This window comes from Apis cerana, linkage group LG16, assembly GCF_029169275.1.
Source record: "Apis cerana isolate GH-2021 linkage group LG16, AcerK_1.0, whole genome shotgun sequence".
Taxonomy (NCBI): Eukaryota; Metazoa; Arthropoda; class Insecta; order Hymenoptera; family Apidae; genus Apis; species Apis cerana.
The window spans coordinates 654,146-676,021 of NC_083867.1; the positions used below are offsets into that span (position 1 = coordinate 654,146).

General features: G+C 17.5%; 1 long non-coding RNA gene across 4 annotated transcripts in view; it reads right to left on the reverse strand.

Annotated features, from left to right (window-relative positions):
- LOC108004215 (uncharacterized) overlaps window positions 1-17,501 on the reverse strand; it is a 132,461-nt gene extending 114,960 nt beyond the window's left edge. For all 4 annotated transcript variants that reach the window (XR_009832976.1, XR_009832978.1, XR_009832979.1 and 1 more), the window contains exons 1-4: window positions 17,196-17,501; window positions 14,542-14,790; window positions 12,386-12,443; window positions 10,216-10,269 (exon numbers count right to left, since the gene is read on the reverse strand). This is a non-coding gene — a long non-coding RNA (uncharacterized LOC108004215). The remainder of the gene's footprint in view (window positions 1-10,215; window positions 10,270-12,385; window positions 12,444-14,541; window positions 14,791-17,195) is intronic.
- Window positions 17,502-21,876: the final 4,375 nt, after the last annotated feature.

Below are 21,876 nucleotides of genomic sequence, written 5' to 3' on the forward strand. Positions count from 1 at the left end.
GATATTATAGAATATATCGAATTCAAGATCAATAGACCAGAAGAAAAGTTTGTTAAGGCCAATCAGTTATCAATTATCTTTCCAAAAAAGATTTACATTTCAACTTGACATACTTTGAATCAAGTATCTTATAGACATTAACCAAAAAGCAACAGGATGCCTGCAAAAATGGAGGTCAAATTCAACTAACAACTACAGTATTACTACTATCTCGAATTGCACGTGTGGCATAAAGTATTAATTTGAATGCTATAATTGCAATGTAATCATATATAAACGACTCCATTGCAATATGTTAAATCAGTAAATCACAAAATAAAATCGAAATCGTCATCATTAAAAAGGAAGAAACAAGAGAGAATGCTGGAACAGCATTTGAGCAAGAAGACTCAAAAATCCGCAGCAAAAAGATTTAACGAAAGAATCGAATGGACATGATGGAGGTTAATTATTCTGATTCTGTAAGCCAAAATATCCACCAGACATTGATATTTTGTGTACTTATAATTTGATACAATAAAATGAATGCAGCGAAACCGTGAAGTATCTGAACCTGGTTTTAGGAATAAAAATGGCATTTATTATCTTTATCATTTTTGTTGGAACATGCACGAGGTTGTAGTGAGATTTCAAATATGGACAATGTGCTTGCTGACATTCGAGAATGAAATTTCAATCATATAAATTCAAAAGATGAATTGACTGTATGATTTATATATCCGAAGAAAAAAATGGGGAATTTGTATGTTGTATTAACAGATTCAAAAAATGCATATTTGCAATTAATTTTGAATCATTCAATTCAATTTTTCTGTAACGTTAAGAATTATAATATATTTATATAAAAAATTTCTATATTGGACTTGAATTCTGTAACTTAAAGCCATCACATATTTCTAAAATATTATATATATACATATACATATACATTTAGAATTATTGAAATGTTATATAATTGAAACAATCATATCAGAAACACATGTTTCTAAGAGTAAGAAAAATCTCAATTTCAAAATAATTTCTGCTTAAATTGAAAAAATATATTGTTATTGAGAAAAGACAGAAAAGTATTAGAAATTATTATTCATCATAAATAAATGAAATAATAATAAAATGAATAATAATGCGAAAATAAAATGAAATCAAATATAATTATTCAATATAATAAGTATAAGGGCAAGTAAAAAGAATTATTCGTAATGAATACATAATTACATACTTTATCAAGAATTAACAAAAAAGAAAAAAAATTTTAATGCATATGTAATGCAAATTGCAAGAAATTTTATGAATGTTAGTCCATTCTATGACACATGAATACCAAATTATGGTATCGCGAGATTATATATTTGCAAAATATATATGCAATATCTAATAAAATGCAAAGTCTTAATAAATTTAAAATACAATGGCAAATGTTTTATAAAATATAATTAATCAAAATTGTAAAGACATAATATTTTATGCCTATTATAATAATATAATAAAAACATTGACAAAATAGCAATTGAATTATTTAATTTCATTTATTATGAAATTATGAAAATTTTAAATATGATGTTTATTTTTCACTAATTTTTTATAAGTTTCATTATTAACTTATATTAAATTATTGTAAATATTCTTTATGATAAATATTTTGTTTTTTAAAAATTTATCATTTTTTAAAATCCATCATTTATTAATTTCCTATAAAAAAATTAAAGAAATTATCATTATTCTATAGAAAAAAACTCTTGGAATACAAAGATTAGAGGAAGAGTATAGATTTATAAAAATTTATAAAGTTTTCAAATCATAATTGACCATTTTGTATATTGGATATATACTTAAATATTATAAACAAAATATCAAAATATCATATTATAACATAATAACATAATATCAAAATACATTTCGTGAAATTGATAATATCAATAAAAATAAGCATATAAAATGTAAGATTATTAATCATGAAACAAATCAAAAAAACATCATCAAAATAAACTTTAACAAAATTATGTATGTTCAAAACAAATGAACATAAAGCAAATATTAATGTAACATGCTTTGATGCAAAAATTTTATTCAACATCATTGACAAAAACAGTTTATAATTTTCTTAATGGGATATTTGACAATATGAAAATATTGATCAATGAAATATTAATCAAGAAATATTATTTATCGATGAAATATCTTTTACATATCATGATCAAATAATTATATATTATTGAAAATTCAAAATCATGATAAAGACAAAATAAACAGAAACTAAGGACTATAAATGTTTTGATAAAATTTTGATGAAATCATGAATAATATTTTAATAACAGTACTCAAATTGGACAGAAATACATTGAAGTTTTAGAAAATTTTAGAAAATTATTAAGATTGTAAGTTTTTAAAAAACTTATCAAACAATACTCTGATATCAACAAAATATAAGTTCGTTATGAAATATCCTGCATTTTAAAAATACTTTCAAATTACATTCAAATATTAGGAAGGTTTTGTAAAATAAGTATTATATAAGAGAGCTGGAAAAAAATTTCACAAGAATAAAAAAACTCGATTTCATCTCATCTTTACTTATTCCTCACCAATTATCTTTAACAACAAAAAATTTTTAGTAATAAAAATTTTATTTAAGACGTATTATATAATTTATTATGAATAAAATCATGATTACACATCCCTGTTATATTGTTGGTGATTTTTCTTTATATATTTATCAAAAATTAAATATTCATCAAAATGAAGTATAACTTTTCATTAAAAAATCACTATAAAATCGCTATAAAATTTTATAAAAAAAGACAAATAATTCAAAATATCGTTCACTGTATGATCAAAAAATGAGATCAAGAAAGAATCAACTTCTTCGTAGCAATCAATAGGCTAATGTTTGCCACTAAAGTTAATTAGTATGATTGCAAAGAATAATTCGACAAAAACAAAAAATTAATTTATTACTGTTCAAAAAAGGAAGATATTTTTTGAAGAAATATATTTTCTTAAAAAGAAGAAGAATAAAATCTTTTTTCCTTTGTCCCTTACGATTGTAAAACAAATATATTCAAGATTTTATTGTACATTATGGCTCATATAATTCGTAACGAAATTTCAATTGAAAGAATTGATTAGAAAATCCGAAAATATTTTTTAAACTCTATCTGAATAAAGGTTTTTACTTTTATCACTGATAATTGATATTCTCGCTGATTTACTTCTTCGACATAATAAAATAAAACAGATGCTTTCTGTTTGAAAAATTATCTGAAAAATTAGACATGAATTGTTTTCCTTAAATAAACTTTCATAAATAAAAGATCTGTCGATGTAACAGAAACCAAAAAAATATATTACATAACCGGAAGACCAATAAATCAAATCTCATAATAGATTATAATTGTATAATGGATGCAATCATAGAGTAGACTTGCTTTTAAATTCTACAATTCGCCATTCTGCCATTCGCAATACTAAAATGCTATAAAAAAATTTTTTTTAAATTTATATGCTTAAAATTTACAATACATATGTATTATATAAAAAATTTTGATCTAAAAAAATAAAATTTAAAATTCACTCAATTTCATTTATGTCTTATCAGAGAAATTATAAAAAAATATCCGATATAATAAAACATAAGTTTGGAGGAAGAATTATTTCTCACGATAATTTAATTGAAAAACATTTCCTATAAAAAAATGTTAATTCAACAGAAATAAGAGAAAAACGCCCGCTAGAAATTTATTATTTATACATATAGAGCACAAAAAACGAAGAAGAACATTATCAATGCATTTTTAAATATATATAAAGAATGTTATATATAAAAAAATATTATTAAATGTTCATTAATACATCAAAATTTTCTCATTCTATATTAAATGTTTTATATTTTGCAAAATTTTATATTTACTTTTTTAATAAATGTAAGTGCAATATAATAAAAAAAATTATTTTTATTAATAAATAATTATTTTATATAAAATAACATACTGTGATGATTACTGGGATGTATCGCTCAAATGGCCTGTTTTATTCCTAATCGTTCATATTAAAAAATAAAAATGATACAATATACAATCTTTCGCATCATTACATATTTATCCACAACTACTAATTAAAATTAATTGATCCAGGCACCTCATTTATTTTCAAGGCAAATATTACGACTGGTGATTATCATAGCACGATTATCATAGAATGAAAAATAAATATAGAAAAAATTAAATCCAATTTATAATTTATGATAATAATGAACAATACATCGTATCATTGTATTCAAGTAAATAAAACATCTTTATGTGCGAATTAAAAATGACATTGACATGAACGAAAAATAAGAAACAAAATTTTATGGATTATATATTATATTAATTAATGCAATGAAATCAATCACAAAAATTATCTAAAAAATATTATCAGAACCCAAATCTAAAAGAAGCATAATTGAGAAGATGCTAGATAGATTATCATTATAAAATAATAATATTATAATGACAATAAAAATGATTTAAATAACAAAAGTAGTTAAAGTTTTTTAGAGTTCAGAGTAAGAGAATATTGAATTTAGAATTTATTTAAATATGAACTTTATATTGAGAAAAAAATAACAATATTTCATGTACTAATCCGAAATTATATTAGTGATTTAACGCTAATTAAAATGATACTACTCTTTTATTATTCTGTTTTAAACAAAAATGATTTATTTATATTATATTATATCTCATTTCTTGATATAACGTTATATAAAATTATTTTATTTATATTTTACACTCTATCTCAATGGAATCAGATTTGAAGATTTGATAAAGTTTTATAAAGACTATACTATAATCGGCAAAATTGATCACAAATAAAGAATCCTCCGAAAATTAAAGAAATTTAACAGAATTAAAAGCATTGTCTGTATAAAATTGGAAACATCGGACACTATGAAATTCCGAATTAAGAAATATAAAAATAAGAACACGAATAAATACATCTGCATACAATATATACAAGTTATGTTATATTATTATTATTGTTCTCGATATACAGTCGATCACATAAGTATTCGTTTACTTACTAAACTCGTTTAAGTACTACATTTAATATATATATATAAGTATAATGAGAAAATAATATGTAAATAAAACTTAAAATAAAAAAATAAAAAAATGCAGAAATAAAATGATTATATTATTTTTATAAAATAACATTTTGTAAGATTTATAATTATTATACATGAAAAATTGAATATATATCATAATGGCGAAAAATTAGAACAAAAGTATACCTTCACTAAATATTTATATCAAATATTACTAACTTAATTAGCTACTAAATGAAAACTTTAAAAAAATTGAATGTATCATATATCACTTTCTCAACAAGAAAATATATATAAAGAGAATTTAATCTGCTGACTTTATTACTAAAAGCATCAAACATCTATAATATTGGTGATCTGTGGAAACTCTATAAAATATATCTTAATTATGTACCAAAGTTTAATATCCAAAAAAGCTAACACAAATTGAAAATTCAGAATTCACAGCATGTTAAGAAGAAGAATCTGTAGTGAAAATACTAAACTTTTTAAAAGACATTGATATCATTTACTTTAGATAACAATTATTGAATCCCCTCATTGTGGAAGAAAAATCTAAAATGAAAATTTTTAAATTAATAGATATATAATGATTTATGAATAATAATATAAATGATAATGAAATATATTAGAAAAATTTAAGGAGTATAAAATAATAAATAAGTCGCGAAGAAAAATCGAAATTGATATTACATTTTAACATCTGAAATACGGGAAAAAGTTCTGTTTTCTTTAGGCAAAGATATAAGTTAGAACATAATATATATAACGGCATAATATAGAGCATAATATATATACTCTATAGGACCAATTTGAATAGTGATATATTATAAGAGAATTAATTATTAATTATTCAACATACAAATAATAAAAAAAGATTAACGTTTGTCAAAAACTAGATTTCAAAATCAAAAGATTTTTGAAAGTATTTTATATTCACATAAGATAACAGGATTTTTTTGTAAATGTTGGTAAAATGAAGATATGTGCTACGAACTTCAAGTTTTTTCTTGATTAATAATTAACTAATAATTATTTATGCAATTGAGGAAAACGAATTTATAATTGATGTTATTTTAATTTTTAAAATAAGATAATTGATTATTATAACAATAATATCATGAATAAATGAATATTACAAATTTCGAAATTGAGATTTCATAGAAAAACTAGAAAAAAAAATTGTCAACTTATGGAAAACATTAAGAAAGAATATTGAAAAAGATAATATATTAGAAAAAATAATAGATAAATTATCATTAGATCGAGATAATAAACCAAAGCAACTTCATCAAGAATTCCTATTCAGAAAATTAATAAAGTAAAAAAATATGATCTATAGTAAAATAATAAAATTATACTTATAAATTATATAATTATAAAACTATATAAAAAAAAAATTATTTAATTTCAATATAACTTCTCTTTATATAAATTATAATTGCACAAATTTATTTACAATTGAATTTAAAAGTGATTAATTTTTAAAATAAAAATTAATTCTTCATAACAAATTTCAAGACATTAATTATAAAAATGCTAAAATGACGTTTAATTTTTTTATTCAAAGAATCTCATCAGATTACCGGCAATAAATAAAAGAAATCCTGTTTATTTATATTTAATAACTAGGCCAATATGAAATTATTCTATTTCATTTTGTCGCAAATTATATTATATCCATATATTATATTATATTATATTGTTTATATTATATCCATCGTCAATCTTTACCTTATATTGATTTAACCAATGCTTATGATAGCAAAAGAAGTGGAATAGAATGAGAACGAAGCCATTTTCTGCGTAGTATTTGATTATATCAATCATATTTATGGATTGCGATAATTGATCACGATAACTAATTGCTAATAAAAAAAATTAATTTCATTATTGATTTCATCAATAATTTTATACAGAGATGAATCTTTCCAAATCATGTCTCTGTTTTCGATATTTTAAACAAAGAATTTGAGCGACACGATCGTCTAAATCACGAAGAAAAAAGTTTATTGAATCACAAGTACTTTTCCATTCCTCAAATTGTGAATCACGATCCTTATCATTTATAAAATAGGATTTTGTATCAGTGATCACTCTCCCGATGCGTATCAAAAACAACATTTCGAACAGAAAAATCTTGTTCGTATGATAATGATTAAAAATCGAACGATTTTCAACAAAGAAAAAATAAAGAATCCGAAATAACAAAAAATTTATTAACGAAATATTGTCCATTAACGATTATTAATGAATCCATTTCATTTCGGAATTGATATTTTCTAACACAATTGATAAACTTATTTTATATCGATGAAAATATAAAACGATTGTTGACATCGATTGAAAATTTATAATATAAAAGTAAAATAAATTACTTTAAAATTAAAAAAAAATCGCAACTATTTTTATACCAACCAATGTTTTAAAAGAATATACAAAAAGAAGAATTTAATTTATTTATTTTATTTATATTAACTTATATTAGTTTATAAAATAAATTAGCTTTACAAGTAAAAATTATAATAAGAGTAGAGAAAATTAATATTAAAAAAAAAACATTGAAAACATTTATTTTATTTTGATTGATTTAAAAATGAAGTTGATTTATGATAACTAATTATGATAATTAGGTAAATTATATGTGAAAAATTTGTAGAATTAGAAAGTGGAATTTATGTTTAATTTTTTATCAACTGTAATTCGAAACTGACAAATTTTTAAAAAATTATCTGTAGTTTATATTAAATAAATTTGTCTGTATTTATTTAATAATATTTTTTAATTTACAATAAAATTAATAGGAGTGAATAATCTCATTGAAAAAAGATAAGAATATTTTTTTTTCTTTGAAAAAAAAAATCATAATTCATATGTATGTCATCAGTTACACCAAATCATTTTTTAATCATGGATGATTGACACATCATATAATATTTTATTAAAAACTAATTAATTTAATAAAGATTATAATGACTCAATAAAATTTTATGAGAAAATTATGATAATCATAACTCTATAATAATAAACATAAAAAATATTATATTAAATTTTTATGATTAAATATAAAAGATTAAATATAAATCTAGTCTCAATTTTTATATATATAATCATTATATCTAATTTTTTTCATACTTCATGCTATTTATTATATTATTATACATTTTATTTATCATACTATTATTATACTATAACATAGCAATATACATCTTTTTTCTTTTATTCTGTATTCATAGAAACTATACTATATTCATAAAAATTGAGTATTTTGAATATAAAAAAAAGAATGTAAGTCCAATAATGTAAATCTATAATTTTATATATCATTTTAATGTTTTGTAAAACAGCTAGAATAAATTATCATTTAATGTTTTTCATTTATGGATTCTTTTTAATCCAATACATAAATTCATTCTGATGATAATATAAAATCATTTTCCCAACAATAATCATTTTTTGTATAATAAATCAACTATTTCACAATGCTTTAAAAATCTTATTTTTCACTAAGAAAATCAATTTTTCGATTGCAATCTAAGAATTATTGATCTTATAGATCAATACATTATAGATATATTATAAATCAACTATAGATATTAATATTGATTTTATTCAATGATTATTATATGTGCAAAAAAGAGTCAAAGAATACTGAAAGACATATTTAGGGAATGCATAGAGTTCGAAAAGTGAATTTAAATGAATAAAAATTGTTACAGAGATTATAGATACAGAAGGAAATGAGAAAGAGAAGGTAAGAAAAAATGAATAGAGAATGATTAGATAAATAAGAATATGAATTAGAAAAATGAAATAATTGAATAGATAAATAGATAAACAAAAAAGATTTAAAAATATAATAAATATTTATATAGTATATAAATAAATAATATATTATATAGTATATAAATAAAGTTAACCAAAGATAGATGCAAGCATGATGTATAAATGAGGGAAGATTATAATATTAGCTATTTTTATATTAAATTAATATTAATATAAAAATATTAGAGAGAATATAAATTTATATAAATAAATTAAACTAAATTAAAGTAAATAAATTTTACTTTCCTTTTGTATATTAAATGACATTAAAATATTAAATTACAACAATAGTTGTATCATCAGTTTAAAATATATTAATTTTCTAATTTCATGTTCCATATATAAAATTATATAATATATAATAATAACATATAATAAATTATATAATAATATAAACTATAATTCCTCATGAAATCTTTCGAAATTGACTGAATGAGTTTGCACGAATTACGCTGATCAAATTCTTTTGATAAACGAATTTCTGAAGGACAATTTTACGCTTAGAGAAATGAAAAATAGAAATGTAATTGAAAATAATTAAAAATATTAAGAATTTCTGTAAGAATATTGAAATTGTTTTGTCTGTTTTTTTTATACATCACTGTCTATCGTTAATTTTGAATCCTAAAAATTGTTTTAAAAAATGAAGAGGATATCCGACTCTTCAGGAAATAAATATTCCAAATCACCTACTTTTTCCAATGTGCTTGCAATGAAATGTATTCTGAAAACAGGAATAGTGGAATTGGTCATCAATAAACAGTAATTTAACAATAGATTTCCCGCCAAGATAGGATACTTTAGGAATCACGATGATTTTTTAAGAAATGATTTTATGATGATATATTGCTCATTTATAAAGCAGAATTTGCAACTTTTTTTATGTAATTTATAAAAAAAATTTCTAAACTAAAATTTTTAAAATCTTCTGTTTAACAGTTGCATCATAAAATCACCAAAAACCAGATCCAGATTATTTTATTTTGAATCACTGAATAAAAAATTAAGTTCTAAATATTTTTTTATTTTTAAAAAATGAAGTCAGTATTTATTCATTTTTTAAAAAATAAAAATATTTTCTTTACTATCATAAAATAATTTAATCAAGTAATAAAAAATAATATATAAGAATCTTTTTATATTTTTCAATTTTACTAATCATTTTAAGTGTTATATATATAATATATATTATAAAATATATAAAATAGCAAAAATTTACCACTCTAATAATATATAACAATAAATAATAACAACAATAAAATAATAATAACAAAATATATTAAAAAGAATTTACAAAGACTTACCTTATACGATGATAAAATATATTTAATACAAATCTGTAGAAATCAGAGAGGGACCTGAAAAATATAATATAAAATAAAAAAAATATAATATAAAAAACAAATAATAAAAAAATTATAGCATAATAAAAAATTGAAATATACGATTATATTAAATTCTACAGAATTATTAATTTAATATAACAAAAATATTTAATAATAAAAACTTAAATAAAAAAATTGAAGATATAAATAACAAATAAAGAAACACACAAGTAAAAGAAAAAATAAAAAACAATGTGATAATATTATAAGATAATAAGACTCTATAATTCTGCCAACAGATAAAACAAAAATATGAAAACATAAAATTTTTTAGAAAGATTTATAAAAAAAAAAGATTAGAAAGATGAAAGAGAATAAAATAATAGCATCATAATTCAATGTAAAAAAAATGTAAAAAAAAGTCCTTAAAAAAAAATTCTTCTATCTCAAAGCAAAAAAAAAAAGATTAAATATTTAAAAAAGATACAAATATTAAAATAATTAAGATACAATAAAAGTACAGAAATGTAGAAGAATATTAATAATATTTAACCATTATTAAATACAAAGTTAAAATATAAAAAAATGTTAAATATAAAAAAAAGAAAAAAGAAAATGGAAAAGAAAATATAAAACAATAAAACAAATAAAAGAAAACAAAAAAGAAATAAAAATAATAAAACAATATTTGTACTATTAGATATAAATCAAGAAAAATAATGATAATCAATAAAAAATATGATAATTAAAAATAATAAATAAAGATAAATAAAAACAAAAAGATAGAAAGTAAAAAAATTTAAATAAATATTAATTTAGCAATAGAAAGAAATAAATTTATATATAATATGAAGAATGTATATAGAGAAAAAAATATAAAATATAAAATGATGCATCATTAACATCAAATCTAAATTGATATAAAAAGTATTTATAATTAATCTTTGATTTATTATTTTAAGAAAAGAAACATAATTAAAGTTACTATAATAAAATATAATAAATATAACTTTCATCAGTCTCAACAATGTACATTGTTGCAAATTGTTGCAAATGACTAATTCACAAATCTATAAAGCTATTAGAAAATAATTAAATATATTTTAAATAATATTTATACATTGAATAACATTTATTACACATAAATTTAAAATTAAAAAATATAATAATATAATAAATTAAATACAACATATTTCATATTATTATTTTTGTATCAATTGTCTTATCTTAAAGATGTTAATTGTTTATTATAAGGAATTTACAATAATATTCTTCAAAATTAAATTTTTTTACAAGTTTGAAATAGATTTCAATATAAATGTTAATAGATTTCTGAAAAAGTTAAAAGAAAAAACAATTTTTGTATAAAAAAATTATAATTGATAATCATAATTATAAAAAAAATAAATAAATTATTAATAATAAAAAATTAAATTAATTAAATCAAGCAATTGTAATAATTTTTATTTTATTTTTTAATGAATAATATTTAGTAAATTTTCAAGCTTTAATTATTATTATTATTTTTAATAAAATTGTAAATTTCAATAATTTCATTAAAAATTTTATTTGAAACAATACAATATAAATTCAATTAATTAAAAAACAAATTAAACAATTATTTACATTATAAACAATAAAACATATAAAAAATGAAAAAAATACATTACAAAAAAATAAAAAATGAAATATTATTAACAAAATTACAAATACTAAATGAAATTTAAAAAAAATCACATCACATATAGTTTTGAAAAATTGTATTCAAAACAGAAATTTTGAAAACAATGATTAAACACATCTAAAATAAAATGAATCAATTGAAACAAAAAATTTAAAAAATTAATATGAAAATATAAGCAATCTGCTTAAAAGAATAACAAAAAATACATAACTTGTAATTTACAAATAATACATATAATAAAATGTCACAATATATAATTAAAATTTATTTTATAATTTTTTATATAAAAGAATTATAATAAAATTAATATAAACATGTAACATATATTATTGAATTATAAAAATTATATATAAATATAATGTATATAATACATATAAATGTAATAATGTTAACAAATTATTAACAAAATAAGAAAAAGTTTGCAGAAAAGATTGCAAATAAATAAGTTTTTTTCTTACAACTTACATTTGTTTGTAGAATATCCTTTTGTTTAATTGTACGATTAAGACCATTCTAAGATATCCTAAAGAAAAAGAAATTTCTTAGAATATACATAAAATAAAAAATATTATAAAATGATTTTTTGTAAAATAATAAAAATTACTTTTAATTAGATTGTAAAATAAATAAAATAAATAAAATGAAAATGCAGAAAACATATATACATTATTATATTAATTGAACATTAAATTAATTTTATTATTACTTTTCAAATTTGATTTCATTTTCAAAACAATCAAAATCATTTATATATATTTAAATTATAAAAATGCAATATATTAATATATAATCAAATTATTTATATTAAATATCAAATGCATAAAATAAAATAAAATTTTGAATTTAGTTAAATGTTATTTTATTTAAATAAATTATTTATATTGAGGCATCTAAAATTGTTAATTTTTTTTGTATCTTTTAATAATTTTCGACGAATAATAAGCAAAAATATTAATTTTAAGTTTATAAATATATAATATATATAAGTTTAAAAATCCACTTAAAACTTAAAATAAATAAAAAATAACTTATCAAATAATAAAACTAATAAAATTATAACAATTATCAAGTAATAAAAATTGTTAATATTAGAAGAAAATATTACAAGAAAAATTTAGCTGGATCAATTTAATATTTTAAAAATATTAATGAATTTGTTCACAAAAAGCAATTTCACTCATTATCATTAATCACGATCTTTAGCAAATTTTTAGAACTATGGATAAAGATCAATATAACATTCTAGTAATTTGTCAAACATACTTAAAATCACTAGCTTTATATATATATATATATAATAATAATAATATATATATATAAATTTAAATTAGAGAATTCATAGATTTAAAATTAAAATTTTTGAATTTTACTCGTCAAAAACTATTAAGAAATATAAGAAAAATTAACAATTTTTTGCACTTCAAAGTAAAGTTCCTTAAAGTTTAATTAACCTTAACTTTAAAGTAAATTATCTTTAAATTGTTATAACTAGTTTTCTAAATATCATATTTAATTTGAAATTATGAACATAGATGAGATATTAAAGTTATTTACATAAACATATTTTATAGAAGTTTATATTGATTTAGTCATGTTCAATAATTTAATCGAATAGTGTATAATTTAGTAATTTATTGAATATTTAGGATTTAGATTATTAAAACGATTTATTTGAGTATAAATCCATTTGATTAATATTTTTAATCGAAATCTTTCTCTTATTAAAAACTGACTACATTTATCTGAATATTTCTTTATTCGTATAATTATAAAAATGTAATATGTAATTTTATAATGAAATAGAAAGTGATAATAAACTGCTATCAAAAATGAAAAGAATGTGAGATTGAGAAACTTATGAAAGAATAAATTTTATTATAATTTTTTTTAAATTATTATTAATATCAGCTATAATATTATGAATTTAAAGCTAAATTAGATATGGAAAAAAAAATATTTTTTTTATAAATTATAACTTTAATTATGTATAAATGCTATAATTGTATATTTTCGTTTTTTTTTGTTCTCTTTTTTCAGGAAAGTTTTTTTTACAAATTTTTTTAATTTCTGACAATTTATTTATTTTAGTCGACTATTCTTTTTTCTCAACAACTCAAAATTCACACATGTGTACATATAAACATTCCAAAAGTTTCTTAATTAAACTACAGATTTTTGAAATACATAATTTCAAGCAATTTTTTTCTTTATAAAAATTTTTGTTTCGATTTTATTAACAAATTATTAACAAAAAATAACGATTATATGGAATAATATATAATTTTATCGTAATGTCAATAAAATCAAAGTAAAAACAATTGAAATGTGACGCGCTAATAAAATTTGTTTAATGCAAGAAATTCTCGAAATGAAACAAATTAGACATAGTTAAAATTAAAAAATTCCCATATATAATAAAATTTTCAAAAATGAAAATGAGCATTAATGATAAAGAATATTAAGATAATATAAAAATTTAATATTAAGAAAAACAATATTAATATTAAAAAAATTTATGAACTAAAATATAAAAAAAAAGTTATTTATTCAAGGATATGAATTCATGATCTGTATGTAAAACGAAATAAGTAAATATTTGAGTATTTGATTGTTATACGTACGTTATGTTTTTGAATTTTATTTTTAGTTATATATTTTAATAAATGAATTTTTTTATTAATTTTTTAAAAATAAAAATCCATGTATTCAAATCCTTTTTTAATGGCTATTTTACCATTGATCCAAGCATCATGTATATCTTTATAGCCAACTTATTCAAGATTTTGTAGTTCTTCGTATTTCTTTGTTAATACATAAGAATCAATGTATCAATTTACAGAGAGCTTGAATATTTTTAGAATCCTTCGAACCTGTGGAATACAAAAATAAAATATATAATAAATATATAATATATAATAAAATTCGATCTTAGACGATCGAAATTACGATAAATAATAAATATAATATTGCTATCATTGTAACTTGATCATTACAATTTCAATTATCAGTAGACGATTTTATTTTACTTTCGCATTCTATGAACCTGAACGATGTCCAAGCTTATTATGGATAGATATTAAATGTGCTAATATAATTCATAAAACAAGCATAATCATTTGCCTATAAGAACAGAAATCTCACATTGAAAGTTATTAATCATCATTTTTGATATTTAAAAATTATTTGCAGGAAATTTGTGGAAAACAATTTTTTTTGTTTAAATAAATATAACTTGTTTAAATAAATTAACAATTTTCAAAGTTTTACTATGATTTTCTCAAAATAATATTTGCACATCATACATATAATTACCATTCATGCATATAATTATTATTCAGATTAACATATGCTTAATTTTAACAATTTATATTTTTAGACTATTAATTATAAAAAAAATGAATTCAAATTTATTTTTTTCAATAAAATATTTATTATATAATGTAAACATCATAACATGAACAATTTTTTTATTAAACTTCGTACAATAAAATAATATTAGAAAATCACAAATATTTTTATATTATAAAATATTTGAATATTAGATATTTATAATAAAATAACTAAAATAGCAATTTTTTATAAAATTTAAATATTGGTTTTGATGTATTTTTTCTTTAGTATAATTGTTATTTTATCCATTTGATTAATAGATTTTTAATTTTATGAATATTTACAAACAATATTGTAAAAGTACATTACATATAATTATAGAATTATATTCAATCATATGAATAATTTGATTTTCTGCATTTTCAAATTCAAAGTAATTGGAAACATTTTAAATCTTATTTAATCATAAACATGGAACATAATCTTAAACATAATCATAAATATAAACATTTCTCTGAAAAAGTAAATTCTACTACCAAAAAAAAAAAAAAAATTATCTTAATATAAATTGGTAATAAATAATATATATATATATATATATATAATACAATGTACAATGTACAAATTATACAATGAGAATAGAATTAATAGAAAGTTAAAATTCTAATATTCAGTTTAAATTTCATAAAGATATTATATATAACCATAGATATTTCTAAAATTATAAAATTTGAATGTAAAAAACCCTAAATGAAAATATAATTGGATAATTGGATAATAAAAATTGAGAAAATATCTTTAGAAATTAATTAAAAAATATTTGAGATAAATTTACAATCTTTGCAAAATTATAAAAATGAGATAATCAAGATTTGCAATATATATATATATATATATATTAACTTGATTTACAATTAACTTGATTTTATTTCTAATTAATCTCATAACATAAAAACATTATTATTCATAAAGAAATATTGAAAAAAGAATTGAATTTCAATATATTTTCATTTCAAAATAAATTTCAAGATAATATATCATAGCTTATTATAATCATAAGATGAATATATATCATGTATCATCCAGCTATAAATTACCAATAATAAGTTTATTATTACATAAATTTCAGTTTAGATTTATTTAAATAATTTTAATTTACACAATTAAATGAATATATCTATTTATATATAATTTATAATGTAAAAATATAATAACATAAATATTAATATAATAATATATATATTAATATAATTCAATACAAATTTATATATATAGATTATTTTTAATATGGAACAATAAATTTAAAAATTTAGAAATATATATATATATATATTTATATATATATAATATAATATAAAATATAAAAATACTATAAAATAAATATTTAACATTTAAATTTGTAACATTATAAAATATAGTTATTGTTATGAATGAAAATAAATAATAATGCTTATTAAGAAATATATATATATATATATATGTCAAAAATATTTAAATATTTATTAATATAATATAACAAAATAAAAAATTTATTAAATATATCTAAATATGTATCATTTATATTATTCAAGGATTTATATTATGATATAAATATAATTACTTGTATCTTAGCAATGAAAGCATAATATATAAAATTTTTAAAAAAAGAATTGATAAATTATTCTATTTTTTTAATTAGAAATTAATGTCATTTAATGCATGAAAAATAATTTATATATAGATCAAATATAAATGATAATATGATATGCAATAAATAATAAATTTAATAGAAAATATTTAAAAAAATAAAAGATCATTTAGATTTTGAAGAATACTTCAAATAAATAAAAATTTACTCTATATAATATTTTATATGAATATTTTTAAATTACATAATATTACTATATATATATATATATATATATATATATATATATATATATATATTATTAAATAAAATACTTACCATTAATTTCATATATTAGATACATGATACATTTTTATTGAAATCATGTTTCGAAACTTCTGTAAGGAATACAAGAAAATCACTATAAAAATATTTTTCACTAAATTCACTTTTTAAAAAATAACTTATTAACTAACTATTCCAAAGTTTTCATCAAATATTATTTAAAATTCAGTTGAATTTTTTCTTTAGTATTATCATAACTAATTTATTTTATAATTCTCAATGATAAGCACGAACGCTAAATGAATCTCTAGATTTTCAGTGTCTGAAGTCTTAGACTCATTTGGAAGCAGTAAAAGAGAAAATGAATAAAGAGGAAATATCAAGACCCGATTGTTATGCCACCTATCTAGATACGTATGTTAAGTTACATTTTCACAGATAGTAAATTATTAGTTTTAATCATAATTATCATAATTTTTATCGTTATCTCATTGTCATGAAATTGAACTTGGTAATCTATTAATAATATTATATTGTCATATAGAATTACATTATTATATTATATAATAATAATAAAAATCATGACATTTTTAATTCGCATGAAAATGTAACTTACACATTTTGATGAAATAGCAATGGCATTATTTCCTTTCCAAACTATTTTTTCTTCAAACTCTAAGATTCAAGCTCTGATAACAAAAATGATAAATTCGTTTCAATCATTATTTATATAACAAATAATATGCGAATCGTATAACAATATATATTTATGTTATTATTCTTATAATAATAATAATTTAATAACAATATTAATAATAATAATAATTTTATATTTATTTAAAAAAATGTCAATTTATGATGAATAAATTGAAAAATAAAATCATTTTGTTTCATTAAATTATTATTAAATTATAATTAAGTTAAAAAAATATATAAGCATTTATAATATATATATATATATATTTATAAATTTTTAATCATAAATATATAATTATATTTTTTGTATCTTATAACTATATATATAAATATTTTTATATTAAATGTATTATATAATAAATATTTAAAAGGAAATATAAAGAAAAAGAGAGAGAAAAATAAAAATATGATCATATACATAATTATTATAATAATATAATTATATTTTATTAATAAATAATAATGTATAAAAATTATATTAATAATAATATTATTTATTATTAAATTTTAAATAATATTATTCTTTTTCTATTATCCTTTCTTGTCAAAAGTTTGTCATCTCTAGTTAATATTTTAAGATTTAGAAATGATGATTGTGAATATATAACTTTTATTATAGTAATAGATTTTTATTATAATTCGATTTGATCTATAGGTTATTTTATTAAATTTCATTTAATATAAAAATAATTATTTAAATAAATAAGTATTAGTATAAAATTTTTAAAAAAAGTTTTCTTTTTTTAAAATATCATAATGTATAATGCGCTATTGACTATATAAATATTTTTTAATCATATAATTGATATATCATATAATATTTTAGAAAAAATAAGTAAAATTAACAAAAATTATCATCTTTATTGCAGAATTATTATAACTTTATAATGATAAGCATAAAAAATAATAAATAATATAAATTTTTATAATATTTTATAAAATGTTAAATATAAATTTAGTTTTCTTATATATTTATTATATAATTTTCGTCCTCTATTAACATAACATCTTTTTCTTTTCACCATATTGTTATTCTTTCTAAGATTATAAATACATAAAATTGTAAACACGTATTTCCTATCTGTTATTACAGGAAACATATTTTCTTCACTTTTATTATTATTATTATATATATATGATATAATTTTGATAAATATATTGGAATAAAATAAAAAAATCATCTTCTTTATAATAAAAATTATATAAAAGTTGAGTATTTTAAATATAAAAAAAGAATTTAATAATGTATTCTTATTAATAAATTCTTATAAGTTATTTAATATTTAAAATTTATAAATTATATATAAAGTATTATAATATAAATTTATAATTTTGTATAATATTCTAATAACGTTTTTCTAAGATAATTAAAGTAAGTCATCGTTTGATCCTTTTTATTAATTTATTTATAAATTATTATATATTATATTATTATAATATTATAAAATATATATTTATATATTTATAAATTCTGCTATGATAATATGAAATTTTCCAATTATTATATATGGTATCAGTCGTTATACATGGTATCAATATATATGGTGTAATACTTTCATCTTATTTCATAATTCACTTCAAAACAGAATGGTTTTTTCAGTTATAATTCAAAAATTGAATAAAAGTATTGATTTTAATGACACAGATTATTGTATTATATTATACTTTTGCGACGTGTCAGTTACAAAGTATATTAAAATATTAATTAACGTAAGGTTATATTAATAAACTCGATTACATTTATTCTTTTTTAATTTTATATTCAATATACAAAATGCAACCAAATAATAAATTAACATAGAATAATTTCTTATGAAAAAAAAATGAAAAAAATTCTTTTAATTATTAATGAAAAACACTAATTTTACGAGTGAATTATCAATGAATAGAATAGGAAAAATATTAAAGTAAAATTTTATTATTTAAATCTTATTTTTGAAAAAATCAAAATATATCATATAATCAATTATAAAAATTATTTTTCTCGAAATAATTATTAATTTTTAATTTTTAATTAAATAAATAATTTTGAATTTTAAATAAAATTAATTTAAATTAGAAATAATTAATTTTTAATAAATTTTAATGATTTAATTTCAAAAATTATCAATATCAATAATTTCAAAAATTTTTTTACATATTTACATATTTAAATTATAAATATACAGTGTATATTAAAGACAAGATATATAAAATAACATACAAGATACATTAAATATAAATAAATAAAAATATAATAGATAAAATAGATAAAACAAAAATAAAATAGATAAAATATTAAAATTTTTAATATTACGTTTTTTACATATTAAATTTTTTATTATAATATTAAAATATTTTTCTATATATCTAATAACTAATATAAAATTAACATAAAATAATGTTAAAATTTTAAGTATATATTATTCTTAAATTGTTAGTTACATTTGAAATATTTTTCTAAATGTCTAATAACTAATTTGAAATTATTAGCACACATAAAATTTGAGATCGATATAATATAGATATGGAATTTTATGTTACATATTGTGAAATATCGATTTAAAAAATAGAATTTCTTACGTTCTATAATTTGAATATAATTGTTATAGCTAATATAAAAATTATATTCATTTTATCTATAAAGGCAATGTATAATTGTTTCTCAAATAATTCAATTTTGAAAAATTCTATTATATGCAATTATTCTGGCTAATTTTAAAACATTGCAATGATGACAGTGTGAAATTAGAACAGTATTATAATATTATTTTCATTTTATTTCTTATACAAATTTTCTTTTCCTACAATTAACAATTGTTTCTAACTTAAAATATCTAATAATAATATATCTTAATAATATAACTTATTAATAAAATAACAATCGATATTTTATGCTAACATTTGTGTCTATTTTAATCTTAGAATTAATTATTTAAATCTTAGACATTTATTTTAACATATATTACTTTGACCTGTTTATTGAAATTCTATAATTCGCCAGAAACATACTCAACGCTATCGTCGTGTCATGACCGAGAAGTTTATTTACTCTGTAGACAAAATTTTTTGTTAATAACTAGTAAGCAAAACAAAAATATTTATGAAGGAAAAAGTTGCTTATTTGAAATTACCTTAAGAATTTCTAATTAAATTAAGAAAGCTTCATTATTTTTAGATTACTCTATATATATATTATATATTATCTTTAAAAAGAAAAAATTATAATTCTTATGTGTAGTAATAAATCATAGACATAAGAAATTTTATGTTATATTTCAAAGATGATATTTTGGAACGTGTGGAAAGTTTCAAAGTTGGTTCAGTCTAATAATTTTTTTGACAAGCAAACGGTTTAGTACATAATAAAAAAAACATTTAAATTAATACATTTGAACTTACTTTGGAAATCAAATGGAAGAAATATAACTGTAAAGTGGAATAAATAATAATAAATATAGAAATATATAAATATACATAAAATTTAAGATCGAAAAGTCAAAAATTGAAAATATATAAAGAAAATTTTAAAAATCAAATTAAAAAAGAGCATGATACAAATATAAAATTTATTCTTTTCATCAACAATGATTTATATATAAATAAATATATATATTATACAATATATAATAATATATATAATATATATATTATAAATAAAGATATAATTTGAAAAAATTTTTTATCAAGTTTACATCCATTTTATCAAATGAAATAACATTTTTGAATAAAAAAGAAAAATATATCTTTAAATCCAAAATATTATAGCTTAATACTTTTAAAAAAATCACAATAAGATTTCTTTTAATTTCACATTTTCTTGATTTCTGATAGTAATTTGTTATCATTTTCTATTTTATTATAAAATTAGTTATATGTTATATTTTTATTTTATTATTTTAATTATTAAATTATATATTATTGATAATATTGATTTAATATTTTTTAACATGAAACGATTTCTCTTTTTTTATATATAATATTTCATTTAACGAAAATAATCTTTCTAATCTGATATTGAAAAATAATATATTAACAATTATTCGATATTTCAGAATTC